A 14712-nucleotide genomic window follows, 5' to 3' on the forward strand; every position below is an offset into this window, starting at 1 on the left:
AGCCTCGATGAGTAGGCAGCAAGCCCCTCTTGCACACAACAAAGAGTCTATTTTCCCCCCCCCCCCTTGCTCTATCTTTTGGGCGACACGATAAAAAATAACCCTGTATTTATGCAAATTGCAAAGTAGCGTGTGATAATGAAAACAAAACAGTGCTGGCCCGCAGCCAAGACATGGCGTTGACGCGGGGGGTGGGGGTGGGGGCTCCCGAGCATGTGGCTCCTGGTTCTTCTCTTCAGGGAAAGCAGCTGTAGAGAAATGAGACTACACAGCACCCTCCTCACATGCGCACACCCTCATCGGCACGCATTCCGCTACCCGTCACCTCGGAGCTGGCCAAACTTGGGGATCCAAAAGCGGTCCTGCTTCCTAGCGCCGTTGAGCTCTGCAGCGTCGTCCCCCACGAACCTCCCTGCCCCCTGCTCCTGATTCCCTTTCAGGAATTTACAAACATTTTTCCCTAGATCAATATCCGTATTGATTATTCATTGTGAGCGAGTCGTGTGTCTTTGGTGATCCTGCTTGCAGAGGGTAGCAGCTAAAGGCTGCTGCAGGGGGAGAAAAAATAACAGAAAGTGAGAGGGACCCAGCTCTGGCTGTGGTCTGCGGCTGTCACATCACACACAGGAAGAAGAGGACACCTCTCCAGAAAGAAAGGATGGAGAAGGGTGGAAGAGAAAGAGGGAGCAACAGCAAGAAATGATGTGAGGACTGGACATCTGGTCTTAGGGATCTCAGTGGCTTGGAGGAAAGCCCCATCATCTTGGGTCTGCCGCTAGGTGCAAAACGCTGTGGGTTCCTCTGTTCTGGGAGTGAAAAGTGACTCACGGTTTTTGGTGTCTTCCTACGTAAGAGCTTTTGGTGGGGGGATTCCTTGGCTTTGCTGACAGACAAGGAAGGACGCAGCAGCAGTGAGGTAAAAAAAAAAAAAAAAAAAAAATTAAAACAAACCAGGATTCCTTTCCAACCGCCTCGCTGAGGATGTGCACCCGTTCGGTTTGATTTGAACAGCTTGCTGCTCTAAATTACATGCGGAAGGAGGATAATTAAAAAGGCCAGCATCACTTACTAAGTGAGTAAACACAAAGCCGTTCCAAACGTGCTCTCCAGCTAATGAGAAGCTGTGATTTCTTATACTTCAAGGCAAAACAAGACAGGGATGGGGGCTCAGTCGAGTGTATGTCTGCATGTGGATGTGGATACGGGGGGTGGGTGGGCGGTGGGTGGGCGGTGGTCCTTGGTGATGGAGATAAATCGACTAATTGTTGGCGATGTTTAAAAAGGGGATTACCGGAAAAGACGGTGAGATGATGACAGGAAGACATCTTGGATCAGAGCCAAAAAAAAAAAAAAAAATAATAATCAAGGCAAATCAAGTCTGCAGTTCGGAGAAAACACCTATGGCTTGGGAAGGGAACATGGGAACCGCTGGAGTTCCTCAGGCGAGTCTGGGAATATTGTTGTGGGCACAAGAGGACAAGATTCAGAGTCATGGCATGCCAGCTTACACAGCTACGCCACACACTGAGAGGGGGAAAAAAAAAACCCAAACCAAATCCATACCAGTCCCAAACAGCAAAAGCCAACATATCCTTTCTTTGGCATGGGAGCCTGTCTGCTGGCTCAAAATCGGTCCGTCTATTTAAAGCAACTCCAATCCGTGCTTTCTGCTGGTAGCTGCTCCTTCCTTGTTTGTCTCCAGAAACTGCTTCACCATCACGGAGTGACAGTGGGAAGAGGAGGTTGGGGAGACTCGGTTTTCCATTGGCTGGGCTTCTGGCAAACGTGCCCTTTGGACCGACATGTGGGAGCTGGTTTGGGGATTCCTCTTCTGTTGTCACCCAGCTGTGGCTTGGTGAGTCCCAAACCAACCGTGAACTCTTTATATAGTGTTCCAAATGCACATGGACAGAGTGGGGACCAAGGAATAAAAACAGTTGGATTTTCCTTCCTCTGAGTGTTCAGTTAATTGAGCTATACGGTTCTCTTTTCCGTGAGTGGAAATGGGGCTTTTACACATGCTGAATGTAGTAGTGTAGATAAGAGTCTCCTACAAAAGGGTTTAAAAAAAACTTCTATATTGCTCCCCAAATATACCTTGTAGTAGACATTCTGCTGACATAGCAGAGACCCAAAGAATATAAACTAAATCCAGCTACGGGTAGTTACGGTTTCTCTCTGAATGCTACCAGTGTTCATAGAGACTCACGCCTGGACTGTTTGTGGGTGCATGTATCAGTATCATGTGCAGGGCGTGCTTGCATGCATGTGGCTCCGGTGACTATGCGTCTCTGGGAGGCAGAGGGAAAATGTGAGGTCTGTGCAGACTGGATGCTTGGGCATTTATATAATTCATGCAGAGTGTGTTCTGTGCTGCTAGGCAGACGGCCACCCATCCCTGGACTCTGCGACTCTGGAGGGCCTGTACAGACCTGATCTGAATGTTAAATGAAAGAGACAAAATTAGCATAATAACCGAGGATGTCATCCCCCTCCTCAAAATCAGTAAATGGCCATCCGCTTTCTCTAAAGGCAGCACAGGCGTGCATGCCAGCCACTTAACTGGGTCCTTTTTGTTTGTTTGTTTGTTTTTGTTTTTAATGAGAGACTGGAAATTCATTAATGAGGAGGGAACGAAGGGCTTCACGGGGCTGTAATGAAAACAAATGGTCCTCTTTAAACCTCATAACGGCCAAATAGGGGGGCGCGAGGGGGGGCGGGGGGTGAGGTTTGCTTTTTCCTCTGTGGCTGGAGAATAGGAAATTCCACAGACAACGGGCCACTTGACGAAAGCCAAAGAATGCACGGCTTGGAAATAGTTCTCCTATGTGGCACAGACCAGCCACGATCAACATGTCTGTGTTAATTAACCTCAATGAGCACAAATGACAAGTGTGGTCTACCAGATGTCTTTCCGTTCAGGCTCAGCCACAGGTTATCACAGTTTCTTGATCTTGTAAAGGTCAGAAGAACACCCTGGAACCCTTTGAGCAATTGCTCTGACCTAAGCGTTTCCCCCTCCCCGGCAGGGTCTCATGTTGTATGTAGCTCAGGCTAGCCCGGAACTCTTGTTGACCTTTTTTCTCCAGCTTCTAAGTTTTGGGATTCTAGATTCTAGGTTTAAGCATCCATAGTTGGCTTGCCTCTAAGCTTTTGTATTGTTTTGTTTTTTGTTTTAGTCTCAAACTTGCTGTGTAGTTAAGGTTGGTCTTGAAATTCTGATCTTCCTGCCTGTACCACCCAACTACTGGGATTACAGGGGTACACCCAACATGACCAGTTTTACAAAGGGCTGAGGATACAATCTAGGGCTTTGACTATGTTATGTAAGTACCTTTCCTGCTGTGCCATATCCCAGCTTCTTGCTTTGACTTTTAAAGTAAAACAAATATTTTTTTGGCGGGTGGGTGGTGGGTGGTGGGGCTATGCACTGGACCTTCCATAAAGACAGGGGTTGCTCTTATTTTGATCTCTGTAATACAGGGAAGCAACATAGAGTAAAGGTATGACTTGCACATCTAAGGAGCCCACACTAAGGTAAGAAAAATGTTGGCTAAGAACCCAAGAGCTGGCCAGGCCTCCCTGAGGATTGGGCTAGTGAAAATATAGTTTCCTTTCCTTTCTTTTCCTCATTTCTTTAGTGTTCTAGTAGGTACTAGAATTTCTTCTGTTTTTCTCCACCACCCCATACCCCATCCACTTTCTTTCTTTCTTTCTTTCTTTTTTCTCTTACTTTTTAAATTTTATTTTATTGATACTGAGGACTAAATCTGTGGCTTTGGCTACACTAGATAAGAACTCTACCCTCTACCATTGAATACTATCCCAAACCCTCTTTTAAATCTGAGGAAAAGTCTCACGAAGTTGTTACTCAGGATCCTTTGGATTCATGTCATACCACAGGCGGGCATTGAACTCGGGAATCGAACTTGAACTTTGAACTTTGAACTTGGCATCTTTTGCCTCAGCCTCTTGAGTAGTTGTAATTGCAGGCCTTTGCCAACAAACTTGGCACTTTTTTATCTATTTTTTTTTAAAGTTTTGACTATTCTACCATTAGAAATAAGTATCTGTTCCATTGTTCTTTAATGGGTTTGGTTTAAAGTGGGGTCACATACTCTGAAATGCTCAGGGATCAGTGGCCCAATTTCAAGAGATAACATATAGGAGAAGGGCTTGTGTGGTCTAGAGAGCAGAGAGAACCCTTATCCCTGATGGTCTGGCATCTGGGAAAACAAAGCCGTGCCTGCTATCGCTCAGTTTTCCAGTGTCCCAGCAGGCGCCAGAATTGGTATGTTTAAATAGGAAATAAAACTAATTTTAACTTTAAAAATCCCCTATTGGGGATTGACTCTAGGGCCTTCCCCATGCCAGCCGAGCATTCTGTGTATCCACAGCTTCAAACACAGCAGTTAACAAACAAACAAACAAACAAACAAACAAACAAACTAGGGGCTGGAGAGATGGCCCAGTGGCTAAGAACACTTGTTCTTTTTGCAGAGGACCTTGATTCAATTCCCAGCACCCACGTCATAGCTCACAACCATCTGAAACTCCAGTTCCAGGGAATCTAAGGCCCTCCTCTGGCATCTGTAGCACTTGGCCACTAAAGGTACACACGGTACATATACATGCAAAACACACACACACACACACACACACACACACACACACACACACACACACACAAAGTAAAGCTAAAACTTTAAGCTAAAAGAAATTATCTATAGCTTAAACAGTTCATACTTGCAATAGTTTTAATGGCATGTAACCTGACACTTTGAAGGCATTTTGTTTGTTTGTTTTTCAAACAAGGCCTCCCTATGTAGGCCTGACTGGCTTGCAGCTCCCTGTGCAAAGCAGGCTGACCTTGAACTCACAGAGCTAGGCCTGCCTGACTCTGCTTTCTGAGTCCTGGGATTAAAGGGACACCCAGCTCGCAGCCATTGTTTTTAGTCTAAAATACCTAGCACAGACCATTTTATGTTTTAATTGAAAATAAAGACCGTAGGCACAACATGGAAATACTTGCTCTATTGGGTTAGGGAAAAAAAAAAAAAGGCTAAGTAGAAACAATGAAGAGGACGGAAGTGAACAAACACAGCTCGCCCCTCTGTGGTAATGCAGTCAAGGCCACCATGTTCTGAGGCACTGCCCTTCACTGGAAGATTAAATATATAGAAATAAATGCTTTCCTATTATCTGTCTGTCTATCTATCTATGTATCCATCTATGTATCTATGTATCTATCTGTCTGTCTATCTGTCTGTCTATCTATCTATCTATCTATCTATCTATCTATCTATCTATCTATCTATCTATGTGAAGCAGGGTCTCATCACATAGCATAGCTTGGCCTTGAATTTGAGATAATCTTCCTACCTCACTCTCCCAAGTGCTAGAATTCTAGGCATGAATCAGCATACTTGGCTTCTCATGTACTTTTAAAAGTCACTCATGATTAGAATCACATTCACTTTCTTCTTTAAAAATTTTGTTTTGTGTTACATATATGTGCACAGTATATCGTGTGTTCATGTATGTATGCATGTGTATATGTAACTGCATGTGTGTGTGTTTGTGTGTGCATGTGCTTGCGTGTGTGTGTGTGTGTGTGTGTGTGTGTGTGCGCGCGCATGTGTGTGTGTGTTTGTGTGTGCATGTGCTTGCGTGTGTGTGTGTGTGTGCGCGTGTGTGTGTGTGTGTGTTTGTGTGTATGTGTGTGCGTGCATGTGTGGGCGTGCGCGAGTGCGTGCGTGCGTGTGTGTGTGTGTGTGTGTGTGCATGCATGTGTGCATGTGTGTGAGTGTGTGTGTGTGTGCATGCATGTGTGCATGTGTGTGAGTGTGTGTGTGTGTGTGTGTGTGTGTGTGTGTGTGTGTGTGTGTGAGGGTGTGTGATGTGGAGGCCAGAGGTCGATGTTGGGTGATGTCTGTCTACCTTTTCACTTTGATTTTGGAGTCAGAGTTTTTCACTGAACATGGAGCTCAGTGATTAGCTAGAATAGACCCAGGAATTCACCTGTCTCCATCTTCCCCATCACCAGGGCTGCAGACATGTGCACTGGGTTTTTGTGTGAACTCAACTCCTCTGCTTGGATGACAAGCACTTTATCAAATGAACAGCTGCCTAACCTCAACTTCCTTCCTTTTTTTCTTCCTTCCTTCCTTCTTTCATCTCTTCCTTTTTTCCTTCCTTCCTTCATCCCTTCCCTCCTCTCTTTCCTTCCTTCTTCCCTCCTTTCTTTCCTTTTTAAAGTATCTAGTATATCCGTAGAATTATTTTTCTTGAATGGTTAGGGGACCGCAGCTAAAAAGATGAAAATTTTCAGAAGAGAGAGGGCCTGCCTGCCTGTAGTTCATTCAAAAATTTTCCCTAGTGCTTGTAATAATATTGAGAAAAGGACTCTTTTGCGTATGGCAAAGGGCAGAGAGAGGGGCCCTGCTCTCACACACCAGCACCTCCCAAGCATACGAGGCTTCTTTCCCATCTCCAAAGTGCTCTTCACACACACACCTCCTGCTCCTCCCTGCAGCCAGTGACGTGGGTGGCTAACTATCACGTGGCCTGCTTTAAGGGGCACACTCTAAGACAGAACTCGTCTAAGGGGGAAGCTATAGAGAAGCCATCATGAGACATTGGGCTCTGACTCTGGTGTGACCTATTACTCTCTGGAAGGCTGCATTAAAGATACCCTCTTTTGAACTCCTGACCAAAAGCTCGCCTGGCCTCCTTACTCTGAGGTGTGCATTATGTGGGCGGTGCAGTGTGTATCACGTTCTCTGTGCCCTGTTAGCCATAAGCAGCCATAGCTACAGCATGGTGGCCACAGCAGGATGCCCACTAGCTTTCTATCTTCCAGTATTTGCACTTGTACCCTTTCTTTCTATGTTTGCTTCTTGAGGGGGGAGACCAGCACTGGGGAATGAGCCCAGGGCCCTATACATGTCAGGTAGGCATTCAACCCTGAGTTGTGGCCCCTCTTTTATATTCTATTATTTAGTTAAACTTTTTTAAAAAATTACATTTGTATGTCACGGTGCATGGCAGAATGTTGGAAAAGAGCCCACAGGAGTTGGTTCTCCTCTTCCACGTGTAGGTCCCAGGGGTTGAACTCAGATGGTCGGGCCTGCAGGCAAGCTTCTTTGCCCACGGAGCCATCCTGCCAGCCCCTTCACGTTTTATTGTGAGACAAACTCTTGCTAAATTACCCAGGCTGGCCTTGAACTCATTCTGTAGGTGGGCCTGTCTCAGCCTCCGATGTGGCTGAGATATAGACCCCTGTCACAGATGCCTGCCTATCATTTTCCTCTTCACTTCTATCTACTTCTTATTAGCACTCTTCCTGGTCACTCAGGGTCAAGTCCCTGGATTCTGTCTACCTCTCCCTCCTCCACAACACTTCCATCCTCTGCTTATATCTGTCATTATTTCATTTCTTGCTTTACTTCTGGGCACCTCATCTCTTCCTCCCCGCCCCCTTTCTTAGATATGACTGCCCGTGAACAGGCCTGTGACCTCCTATTCTCAGTCGTACACAGCTTGCGTTGCACAATGTAAGGCAACCCCAGGTAGCTGGCTACCCGCTTTCCTCTCCCTGCGGCCTTTTGCTGTGTTTCTCTTTTCTTGGTTTATTTCCTTAGTGGTTTTCCCAAGAGCTGGCTAGACTGTTCTCTTCATCCTCAGATGTGCACGGCCCATGATGCAGCCTCTGTACCACTTTAATTGAGCCACCACGGGGAGTGCGGATGTGTTGGTTTTGATGGCCTCTGTGACATCCTTCAGAGGACTGCTCCTTGCTATTTGGCTTTCAAGGTTACTCACGATGATCCAGGCGTCACTTCCCACTTGTCTTCTCTCTGGTGAGTCCCCTACTTTGCACTCCATGCTCCTTAACTCTTTCATGTCTCTTCTTCTTTATACTAGGATGCTAACCTCTACCACTTCACCAGGAAATGACCACCCCCTACGTACCTCATTTGCTGGATCCCTCCACCTTCACGACTCTGTTCAAGCAAGAAGCATTTGCTCCACCTCCAAGCCTCCACCTGGCTCATGTGTACGGCCACAAGCCCCATCTGTACTACCTTGCCCTGCAGCATTTATCCCACGTTTACAATGACCCAGTTCCCTCACTTGACTGTGCGAAGTATAGAGGAAGAGACTTCCTCTTTCCCCCTGTGTTCCCAGCACCTTGCCACAAACTTGATGCTTCCTAACACAACACTGCTTTTTTTTTTTTTAATTTTATTTAGAATGCCACAGCTCCTGTTTCTTCAGCTGTAGGGTTACAAGGTCTCCAAAGCAATCAGGCCAAGGGAGACCTAGCCATCATTTCCTACAGACAAAGAGGGATTTCCTATGGTACAGTTCTCACTGACATAAGTTATTTTATTTTATTTTTTTTATTTCCGTCAGGGGAGAGACAAGCTTGAGGGTGGTCTGTAGGTGTTAGTCGATGTGGTAGGAACTTTAGAGTTAATTAGAAACCCCCGGCTACAGGCGGAACTTCCTCTGCGGAGTTCCTGGGAAGAAACACGAAATTAACAGTTCAAGGTCACCATTAGAAAACTGCCCTGCTTCCCTTGAGCTATGCCTCAGGGAGCTGGTTCACCCTGCTATTTATGTTTCTACTTTCCTTTTGTCACCTTAAGTCTGGTCACGACAAGGGTACAAGTGCCTGAGGTCAGGGACTTGCTTCTTTGTCTGTCTCCAAGAACAGATGAGAGGGTGGCGGTGGTGTGGTGGTGCGGTGGCGTGGGGGTGGGGGTAAGGGTGGGGGGTGGGAGTGGGGGGCGGTGCTCAGAACTGGGTATATCTGAACAGCGAGGAGGTCTGCCCAGGCTAACAGGACAAAGGCTATGATGGCTTTGGGAGGTCTCATCGTCCATGAAGCAGATAATGGCTCACAAGGCCCCACCCCAAGTTAGGTGCTATGGGCGCGGGTCTATGGCTGCTAAGCAAGGGAGAGGTAGTGTTCTGCAGGGATGCTCCTTCCTCCCAAATTGGGTTGCTCATGCCCCAGTGGCCAGACTTATTCCTATATGCACAGGGGCAATATTGGCTGGATCCAGTAGGAGATACACACACACACACACACATACACACACACACACACACACACACACACACACGCACGCACACACACACGCACACGCGCATTAGAAAAGGATATGAATTTGGGGAGATCATGAGTGGAGTTGTGATGACAGGAAAGAGTGGATATGATCAAAATACATTATATCTTGTATGGAATTCCAAAAAATTAAATAACTAAAAAAGAAACGTGCCTGGCATCATTGGTACTACACTTCCAGGGTGCTATCAGGATTCCCCCAGTATGCAAATTCACCAACACAGGACCTTTGATAAATGGGGGTGACCACATTCTTATTATTTGCTGTTGATTTGTTGTACGAAGTGACCGATGACATTGAATTAATGGATAACAAATTGCTCTTTGTTACTCTTAGGCAAACAGGGGTCAGGGTTCTGCAAGCCCTGTTTCTGCACTTTCGTCAAATATTTGTGCCTAAGGATACCTTATTAAACACATGTAGTTACTTCATAAACAATGAATTGCGCCACCGGCACTGTGGTGGTGGCGGCGTGGTCACTCGCTCAAGCCTGAATGACGCCCTTGTAATGTTTTCTTTGGAAAACATCTCACTGCTTTCCTGAGCTTGGATATGCTAGCTAGTATTTGGGTGCTATGCTTGAGAATACCTTAACAGTGATGTCACCAACCTGAAATGTGAAAGGCAGAGCCCCGTGGAAAGAGGCTAGCTGGAGTCACCTTATTTGACTTCCGCTGGGAAGTTGTTGCCTTTCTTCCCCCAGTTGGTGAATAGCCATGTAAGTGTCCCAAGTTTTGAATCTGGAGTCACAACAGGATTTCAGTGGAGATGCAAATTCACCAACACAGGACCTATGATAAATGGGGGTGACCACACTACCAAGATATACTGATGTAACAGAGAGCTTTTTCTTTATCCTTTCCTTTTTCTTTCTTTTTTCCATAGACTATGATGATCTGGCTCATAGACTAGTCCTGGCTTTTAAGTTTATTTTCTCTAATTTCTATAAAACTGCTATGTATATGTGGGTGTGCACGTATGTGTGTCAGTGTGCATGTAAAAGGCCCAGAGGAGAACACTGTGTGTCCTCTGTTGCTCGCTGCTCTATTGCCTTGAGACAAGGTCTCTCACCAAGTGAGGTGGTCAGTGTTTGCTGGGCTAGGCTGCTGGCTACCAAGGCCCAGAGATCCTCCTGTCTCTGTGTCGCTGTGGCACTGGGGTTGCAGGCTCATGAAGCCACACCTGGCTTTTTACATACATGCTGATGACCCAAACTCAGGTCCTCATGGCTCATGTTTGTATAGCAAGTACTCTGAACTGGTGAACCATCTCTCCAGTCTCAAATTAGTTTTCTTAGGAGCCTTGATCCTTATTAAACCACAAGTTATCTGGTACTTGGGGTCAGTAGTGTTTTTTTTTTTTCTTCCTTTCTCTGAGATGCAAAACTGCTGTGCTGTGCTGAGCTACGAAGACTAGGGGATGGTCGTACTCCACTGACATCTGGGAGAAGCCTCCCACTGCCATGCCAAGCACCAAGGACCCAAAGATGACCCCAGTAACATCCCTGAGCCTTGCTATGTAAGTAAGATGTAAATATTTGCCTTACAAGGGTATTCTGAGGCAAATCACAGGCTGTTGACTCGAAGCTTCCTCACATTCATTCATTAACACTGTTTCCCCTCCACTCCCTTCTGCTCCTCCCTTCCCTTCCCTTCCCTTCTCCTTCTGTCCCTTCCCCTCCCCTCCCTTCCCTTCCCTTATCTTCCCTTCCCTATTCTAGAGTTCAATAGATGACATCCAAGCTTCTCCTCTGGCCTGCACGCCCTTTCCTTTGCTCTTTCAAGCTCTCTTCCTTTTCCTTTTGTTTTCCTTACATGTGGTCTGTCTAGGTAGTCAGTATAGCTTCAAACTCGACAGCCTCCTGCTTCCACCTCCAGGGTACCAGGATTACAAGATGCACAGCCATTGGCAGATCTAGGAGTATTTTTTTTTTTTGCAAAGGATTACTTTAGCTCTGTCAGTCTGCATAGCAGTCTGCAAGAAACTCCTCTGAAGAAGAAGGGAGGTGCCACAGGACAGACAAGCCTCAAGAGGTCAGAAGTGATCGTGCAGAACTAGACCAGCTGGATGAGGCTTGGTTGATGTCTAACCAGGTTGCCTTAGGGAACGGTGTAAAGGCTTAAAGAGGGCGCTTCCACAGCGCCAGAGGCTTTGCTGTTAGTTTGGAGCTTGGGGTGTGGGGTGTGGAGTGAGATGGGACAGTTCTGGAGGAGATGTTGGAAGGGCTGGGTGGTACCATGGGATGATGGGTGACAATGGCATTCAGACAACAACAATAACAACAACAACAACAACAACAACAAAAGTTCTACCTAGAAGGGCAGTGGTATTAGCAAAACCAGGACAGTGCAGTGAGTTCTAATGTCAGCCCAGAGGCCGGAGTCTGAGATATGCACCAAGTGAGAGGGGAACCCTTCACTGTGAGGGCCAAAAAGGGAAGCTGAGTGCTCCAGGTGGCTGCAGAGCCACCAAGATTGGAGCCAGTGCCAGGGCTCAGACTGGGTAGACCATCCTCTGTTCAGCTGAGCTGGGTCATACAACAAAGCATTGGGATTTGGAAGTGGTTAGGCAGGACCAGAGTGACGAACAGGTGAACTTTACCCACTTCAACACATATGGGGTGACCCTTGTTGGACATAGCTCCTACTGAGCCAATAGCAGCCTTTAACTGAAAATGATCAGATCTTCCCATTGTGATCCCCCCCTGCCTCTCGATATTCACCCCGCCCCCCAAGTCATGGTCCTCACTCTATACATGTCGAACTGAACCCATGATGCAGAGAAGAGGATAGAAAAACTCCGCCAGGACATCTACTGGCATGAAGCCCCCAGGCTACTAGATTCAGGTGAAATGCAGCTGACACATACAGCTCACAGAGCTATTACATTTGCATTTTATATTGAACCTGCCTGCGATCCTCTCTTCTGTAGATGCCGAATTATGAAGAGCTTCCATTAGGGGCTGGTTTCAGTGAGTACACTGACTATACAGGAAAGTGCCTCAGCCGAGCATCCAACATGTTTGGCTTTCGTCCATTGCCTAGCCTGTGTGGTGGTTTAATTCGGGTTTACAAAAGAACCTCACTCACCCTAGAACCCAGCTATTCAGGAATGACTTCATCTCTATGGGATCAATAATAGTAATGGTGATAAAATGCTCTAAGAAGTCAGAAAAATAGTCAATGAAGTCACAGCATGGAAGTCCAGAGGCTGTAGAGTATGCAAGTGTTCACTGTCAGTTGGACTGAAGCTGTGTGTGTGTTTGCATGCATGTGCACATGTGTGTGCATGTACATGTGTGTACAAGTATGCACGTGTATGCACACATGTGTGCATGTGTGAGTGTACACATGCATGAACATGTCCATGTGAGTGTGGATGTGCGTGTGCAAATATATGCATGCTCACATGCACATGCATGTAGAGGCCAGAAGTTGACATGAAATATTCTTAATATCTATCTCTTCATCTTATTTTTTGAGACAGGATCTGTCACTGAGTCTGGAGCTTTGTTGGGTACACTGGCTGGCCAGCAAGCTCCCAGGAGCTGCCTGTTTCTGCTTCCCCAATGCTGGGACTACAGATGTTTTTACAATGATACTGGGAACTTGAACTCACACCCTCGTGTTTGTACAGCAAGCACTCTCTTCACCATGCCATCTTCCCAGACTCCAAGGCTCCCTTTAAGCACCAAGTCTGAATGGGGCAGATGCGTGGAGGCTCTGGAGGATTTCTGCACTGCAGAAAGCTGCTGTTCATGGAAAGAAAGGCTGAGAACAAGATGTGGGTTCCTCCATCTTGGTTGGTATGGAGCACCCACAGAGGCTCCCGTGGATATTCTGTCCCCCGTGTGGAACAGGTAGCTAGAGAGTCACTCCAATGCAATTGGCAGCGGAGGATCTGTCAGTCTGCTTCTGAAAACATGAACTCACTTCTTTAAAGAGTCCATGACTGTCTGAGCCCACAAGTGGAAGACAAGTGATGAAGGCACCCCAGAATTCTGAGAGGTATTGCACATCATACCAAGAGAGCTTGGACATTCACTAGCAGCATCTTCAAGGATTCCTAGAACCCCAGGCATGGCTGAACAGCTGTGGAAAGGTCTACCAGGAATTCCTCCAAGTCCTACTGGGGTTCAGTATTTGGAGACTGCTGTGGTCTGGCATCCTTTTCATGACCAGGTGCTTGGGGGAGCAAGGCTTGGCTAACAAAGGGCTCCTTAGCCACAGATATTTGATATCTGTGCTTCCAGACATGACGTGTTCAAGTGAACTTAGAACTGTGAACCCAGGGATTGAGACAAGAAGTCTGCGAGTGATGGACAATGAATCCAGGATCTAGGGTGGCCCCCATAGAGGCCTAAGGTGCTGGGTGGACCTGGTTTTGGACATAGCTGCACCATACCTCATTTGGAAGGGGCTTTTCTCTCAGCTGAAAGGATGTCTCAAATGAATGTATACTTACTGTTAATGCCACTTCATTTATTAGAAAAGCTAGGACACCATAACTATGTATTTTCTTTCTAAATGTCCATATCTTAATGCAAATCATCTAGGTATGACATTTTGAAACAAACAATAAATTGAGGCTTGCGTGTTCACTCTTAAATCTGGAAACTAACTTTAGTTCCTAGACAATTAAATTCCATACAAACTAGCAATTCTAAAATGCTTAGTTGTTCTAGACTGGTTGAGAAGCTGGGTGTTTTAGAAGTCCATGAACATGTATATGCATAATATGTTATTGTATGAACTTATGTGTACAATATATATGATATTAAATGTGTATAATACATAATTATTATACACATTATATATACATTATATAGTATACACTCACATGTATGTGTTGCCTATAGAGGGAAAATGGAGCCTCTCTACTCCATGTCAGATGTGCATTTTTGCAAGCTTCATAGAGACAAAACATCAGTATGTACATGTATGCATATGTCTATGTCTTTCTGTGTACATATATGGATATATACCATGATTATACATGCATGCATTTTTGTGTACATTTGCATGCATATTGTATAGATAATGTATCTCTCTTTGCATGCCTGGATGTATATTCATGTGTACTGTGCATGCATATGGACATGCATGTGGAGAATATGCATGTGTGTACTGTGGGACAAGGAAAGCTCCATAAAAATCTGTTTCTACTATATAACCCATCCACATTAGAATATGCTATCTATATAACTGAAGCCATGAATGAGGTTGGCCAAAGCTGGTACATTCTGTCTTTATGTTGAATGAAGTTTTTTTTTTTTTCTTTTAAAATGGAAAACCATGTTTTTATTCCAAAAGACTGGGCAGGATGGTACTTTAAAAATAATTCTAGTCATTTACATTTAAGGCCCTAGAAAAAGAGTTCCATCTATGATCCAAATCTATTCTCTGGCCCAGAGCCCAAAGCATTTTCATTAGCTGGAGAATGGATACCGTTTCATTCACTTTAAGCTGTGTTGCTCTGTAGTGTTTGCTCACAGACAAGCTAACAAGTGTCAATGGCTGTGTCGCCCTTAATAATATGTCTCCTTCCTTTGAATGATCTATTTCAGTTGCATTAT

General features: G+C 45.7%; 1 long non-coding RNA gene across 2 annotated transcripts; it reads left to right on the forward strand.

Moving 5' to 3' along the window:
- Window positions 1-330: 330 nt before the first annotated feature.
- Window positions 331-14309, forward strand: LOC311583473. Of its 2 annotated transcripts, XR_014774531.1 has the most exons (5): window positions 331-1072; window positions 1284-1855; window positions 7687-7862; window positions 10515-10655; window positions 12624-14309. It is a non-coding gene; the product is annotated as an uncharacterized lncRNA (long non-coding RNA). The 2 variants fall into 2 exon arrangements; XR_014774532.1 differs by lacking the exon at window positions 7687-7862.
- The last annotated feature ends 403 nt before the right edge of the window (window positions 14310-14712 follow it).

This window comes from Acomys minous (assembly GCF_964271855.1).
Source record: "Acomys minous genome assembly, chromosome: 14".
Lineage (NCBI taxonomy): Eukaryota > Metazoa > Chordata > Mammalia > Rodentia > Muridae > Acomys > Acomys minous.